Source organism: Lichenostomus cassidix, chromosome 3, assembly GCF_008360975.1.
Source record: "Lichenostomus cassidix isolate B80296 chromosome 3, HeHo_3.0, whole genome shotgun sequence".
NCBI classification, from domain to species: domain Eukaryota; kingdom Metazoa; phylum Chordata; class Aves; order Passeriformes; family Meliphagidae; genus Lichenostomus; species Lichenostomus cassidix.
Genome location: NC_139483.1, coordinates 79,376,541 through 79,382,540, shown reverse-complemented (window position 1 = coordinate 79,382,540; position 6,000 = coordinate 79,376,541).

Below are 6,000 nucleotides of genomic sequence, written 5' to 3'. Positions count from 1 at the left end.
CTAAATAACTCCTGAGAGGTGAGAAACACTGCTTTATTCTGTAATTTAGGCCATAACAACATTCAAGAAATTCCACTTACAATTTGCAGAAGCTTTATTTTAATTGAAACAAAAAACCCAACCAAACTAAAAAACCCACAGCCTTGAAGAGCATATCAACATATTCAAGTGTCCAGGCCTTACATCATCCTTGGATTCACCAAAAAATAAAAAACAAGGACACAAGATCCAAAAACTCAAAGGAGATGAAGAGTATGATTTCAAACTTTTAATTATTTGCAAGCAGTCTTCATCCAGATCCTTGTGAGGCATCTGAAAATAGTTTAAAATTTCTGGTATGTACCACCAAGGATGCTGCCCATGAAAATATATATTCTGCTTTATCAGTACTGATAATGATTCAGCTTAACAAGTGATGCAGTTTGGGAAGTTACAGTTAAAAAAAACAAAACAGAACAAAAAACTCCATGAAACAAAACCCAAGTAAACTGGAAAGCTTTTGGAGGGGAAAAGAGAAAAATATTCAGAAGGGAAAAACCCCACTGATTCCAAACTGCAGGCTGGGAAAGCTATAGAGAAAAGATCAAAGAGCACAAATTGGGAAAGACAGCACATGGCTCCAAGTAAATAAAAAAGCACTACAACAAAAATGCTTACAGTGGACAGAAAAAAAGTTGCATAAATGACACACAATTGTATCATGGACTTATACATGTCGCAGTTACATATAGGGAAAAGTTTTCTAATTAAAAGCACAGTGAAGTAATGGAATAGATTGCACACTCTAGATCTTGAAAGGTTACATCGATAAGTGTAAACATCTGTTAACTTTTTTAAAAGCCAGCTTAATTAAATTAGCACAAATCCCTGTGTGGCATTTCATTGAGTTAAATGAAAATCATAGACTCCTTGGACTGGAAGAGGTCTCAAGAGGTCTAGTCCATTCCCCATCCAGAGGCAGGATCAGCTCATCTCGCATCATCCCTGACAGATGTTTATGTACCCTGTTTTTAAAAGACCACCAAGAATGGAGAGTTTATAACCTCTTTAGACAATCACTTAACTATGAGATATTTGCTGTTCTACACAGCCATAGAAAACTAGGAGCATTCACAGTCAGACACCAAAGGAATAAAAAGAAATATATTAAGACTTGATGTTTACTTTTAATCATATGAACATACATAATCTCTTAACAAATTACTGTGCATCAGCTGACAGATAGTAATGAGTCAAATACACACACCACCTATCATAAATGTGAAGTGAAATAAACTAAATTTGCTTAAACTGAAGTTAAGCTTTTTACTTCCACTTGTCAGGGGCTAAAACCATGCACGTGATTAATTACTCTTCCTCAACTGGCAGCCAGTTAAGTCAGGATAAACCTATATTTCCTCTATGTTCTTATGTTATTTACATAACTTAATTTAAATATAGTTGTTTGAGAAGAACATTTTTCTAGTTAGAGGCTAGTACACTTTCCTTTTTCTGTGTATTTACATGACTAAGTCTAGGGGTTCTAACCAAATTTTGGTAAAGAAACAGAAGAAATACATCCAACCAACAACAAAAAATAACAATCTTTGACTTTTCCAAAAATACTTCCCACACATTTGACACAGTCACTGGTACCAGAAAATTAACATCTGTTCTTACCTCTGTATTTAGAAAAGAGAATATTGTGCTGGAGAATCATAGAATCTTAGAATTGCCCAGGCTGGAAAGGACCTTGAAAGATCACCTCATCAACCTTCTGTGGAAAAGTGTGCCCAGATGAAATTATCTAGAACCCGCTCAAGAGTATCTTGAAAATCTCCAGCAAAGGGGACTCTACCACATCTCTGGGGATGTTGTTCCAGTGGCTGTTCTCACTGTAAAAAATTCCTGTCATACATGAACAGGACAGCACTCTTCCCCTCAAGCATCCTTTTTTTGAGTTTAAATCTAGCTCACTTTGCAGCTGTATTAGTGCAGCACAACACGGATGCTGCTACAACACTTTGTTTTGGCTGCAGAATAATGTAAAAAGCATTTTAAATATTTGTTGTGCTGAGCAAAGGCTCTTGCCCCCTCTTGTCTCTGCAACTGACAGATTTGCATACTCCTAATGCCTACACTTTCCTCTGCTCAACCTTTTCCCATGAGAACACAAGCATAAAAGACGTTTTTCATCACATTGAAGTGCACTGCCAAAGACAACTTCAGAGACAATCCTGGAAAGTGGCATTGTCCTAGAAAGTCAATATTCCTTTAAGTGGTTTTAAGGTATCTCAAAAAGTCATTCATTTCCCTCCTTTAAAACTGGACTTATCTTTTTCTTTGTCACACTACCAAAAAAGATTATTTCTTAAAAAATAATGATCAGTAATGGTACGTTCCTTTTTCTTTGTTAGACAGTAAGATACCTGAAACATATTATATTAGTTGGTGGTAGACTTCTGTTCCAAGGAATGAGTAAAGAAATTTTATTTTCCTCCAAATAACTAGGAGTTATAAAATTAACATTTTACAAATACTTTTATTTTTTCAGGTCTTTTAACAATCCACTTTCACCAGGATATATAGTCTAGAAATTAAGTAAAATAATAAATCTACTGTACAAAAGAACAGGGCAAAAAATTATTAGAATATGTTATACTTTCTAAATACTTAGAAAACAATTTTTAATAAATGACCTGAATATAAAAATGCAGTTCTCAAATTAAAAAATATTGCCTTTTAATTGTAAAATTAAAAAAGCTACATTAAAATAGAAATTTTTTTTATGTTATAGATGTCTTATAATTTCATACAGATCACACATTTTGGGGGGTAGGATAGGAAGACTAATTTTTTACAGAAACACTTTAGGCAATTGCACTGTGTGTTCATCAGTGTTAACAACAGCATTCAAATCCATCAAATGAAAATAAATAAAGAAAGTGAAAAAAAGGATTTATCCTGGATAGAGGAATTTGGGTATATAACATGGATTTTGCCAGAGTTTGGTGGAGGGTATTTTCCTCTGTTAAATAATTTGTATCTGACAGCAGTTGGATACTGAACATTTGACAGAAAAAAAATCCCACACATCTACCAGGTTCATTAATTGAATACAAAACATGGAGTTTGGCTTGGTTTTTCAGCAGTGGAATTGAAATTATTGAGCTCTAGAGCAAAACATATCAGCATTAATGAGCTGTGCATTTGTAATGTGCATGAGGTAAGGCACGAAGACCGATGTGGTGAAATTTTAAGCTGCAGATAAGTGCTCCCAAGTCACTCATCATCTGAACATCTGGATACACATCTCATAATCAACTTCAAATCTGTTTTAACAAACCTGTCACAGAGGTGCACGTTTGTGATTTTTTCTGATGGCTGGAACTCACCAGAATGTATCTAATCAATAATCCCTGCAAACGCAGACACCGGGTGTTTCAGCAGCCCATCAGCAGGGGGAACTACCAGGTAGAAGACCAAAGGAATGCAGAAAGGACCAGTTTAAACTCAGGTAGATGGGAAATATATTTTTGGGCTTGTGAACTGATAAGCAGGCAGCATACACGTTTTAATTGTCACCATCTAGGTTTAACACAAAAACATATTACATATTGGAGGTTCACCAATCCGAACCGGCCAACCCAGAGCCTCGGACGCCAGCTGTCAGCATGGCACAGCTCCCCGGAGGGGATGCTGCCTGGTCCGAGGATTCTGAGGATGAAGTATAACCTCCCACACCTCACCCCCTGAAAGTTTGCTTTTAGTTTATTGGTTAAAAGCTTCTGTTACCTCGCCTTGTTACCGCCCCAGTTGCCACCCATGTCCAGAAAGTTCTGTTTCCCTGGTTCCCTCATTGGTTCAATTGTATCCCTCCCCTGGTTGTGTACTATTTGCTGCCCCGCTTGCTTATTCCTGCTGTACCTGAGCCAATTGGCTCCACCCCTGCTGACCCACCCCTGGAGACCCCGTTTCCCCCTTTTTAAACCCCCCAACCGAGGCTCGAGGGGTTTGTGCCTCGTGGAGTCTCGCGACAAGTCCCAACGTCTGCGGACCGCCTGAGAGCCTCCAGGGTGCCCGCTTCCTCGCTTCCCTTTTAATAAAGCGCCTCGGACTTCTCTCTCTCTGCGCCTCTTTGCCTCTTGGGGACTGGAAACCTCCTCGATTCCCCGTCACCAGACCTGACCCTCTGCCGCAGGGCGGCCGATCCCCCCTGTCCCCATCCGGGGAATCAGGTGGCACCCCCAGGGACCGACTGGACTGGTCCGGAGGGATGGAGCCGGAGCCGAGTGGGCTGAAGGTCAAGCCCAACTCCTGCAAAATTACTGGATTCTTTTTCTGAACAAGCTCTAAGCCATATATCCCCTGTATTCCTATAAAGTATCTTACAAATATATCCCAAGCATGTTAGTATAGTGCACTTCATGTTAAAGAATGTGTTTTCTGAATATTACATTTTTCCCTTTGCATTACGTGGAAATGTGCTAGTTTGTTAGTAATTCATTTAAACTAAGTGATTTAATCATCCTGCTTTATGGTTGTACAAGATGAGTAAAAGAAATACAACACATCCCAGTGAGAGGTATACATTAAATTAATAAGGTTTTGTGGTCCAATGCTCACCACAAGCCTGGCCATTTTATGTAAGCTTCTGGAAGACACAATCACTGCTCCCCAGCAGCAGCAGAGTCTTCACACAATGAATGATTTATTGGCTAGGCTACACTTTGGTGGGAGTTAACATCAAGTTAACTTGGGAGTTAACTCCAAGTCTGAACTTGATTCTCTATGTATTTACCCTGGGATCACATGGAATAGTTATTACATTGACCTCCCTGCTAGCTGATGTTGACCAGAAATTCTGGCCCTTTGCCTTTTATCTTCTCTCTCATAGTAAGGACATTCCAAAAAATCAAATCAGATTGTGGATCATGTGAAGAGCAGCTAATGTGGCCGACCCTGATTTGAAACTAAGCTGGTGTTGCCATCTCTTTAGGATTTTGATTTTTATGAAACCTGTGTGAACAAGCAGCCTTTAAACAGATTTTCTATAGAACTACTAATTTTGCACTAATTAAACAAATAAAGATTTCACTTTTAGACATATCTGATGGCAAAAAAAACAAAATAAAACCAACCAAAAAAACCCCCAAGGATTCTGGAGGGGGCAGGGGTGTCGAAACAATGCCCTTTTTTTTTTTTTTTTAGCAGCCATAAAGGCTTTCTGGCTTTCCTCAGTGGAATAAACACACATGCCCTCTGAAAAGCTACTTACTCCTGTGAGTTATTATTAGGGTAGGCTATTCATTTAGTACTCCTTTGTGCATGGATAATCAGTGTTATATACCCAAAATTACATGTATTCCCATTTTTTCCAGTTCACAGAGAGGTCCAAGCCACCACTCCATTCACAGTCATCTGTTATTCCCCTTCCATATGACAGCACATGAGCAGGAGGGGGAAGTAAAATTAGCCTAAAGCCAACTGTTCTGATGAACACTACTTAGGATGTTTGCACTTTCAAACAAGCTCACTACTTTTTTTCAGTCAGTGGGTCACAGTTTTAAAGCAGGTTGTTCATGTGAGTTATCGCCAGAAGAATGAAGAGGTTGTTCTTTATGCAGAGGTTTCATGTTGCTTCACAGAGCATTTCCTTCTGTTCCATGATCTCATTGAGCTCCCTTTGCTATCAACAGCTTTTCAAACTAGTGAAGCAGAAAAAGAAATTTAGGAGAAAGAACACCAGGTTCATGACATTAACTTACCACACTTCTCTCCCCATTTCCCAAGATCCTTAAGAACAAAACATAATTATATTTCTTGGACCCAAAAGGAATGAATGGTCAGAGTATTTTAAAAGAATCTTCTGGGAAACATCTGTAAAATACGTAGCAAAACAATTACCTTACTCAATTTTTTTTTCCCTTTTAAAGAAAAACATTATTTATGACAATATAAAGACTGCTTAAAAAAGCCTTGTTCCCCCACAGCTGCTTTACTTTTCCTGAGATATCTGGA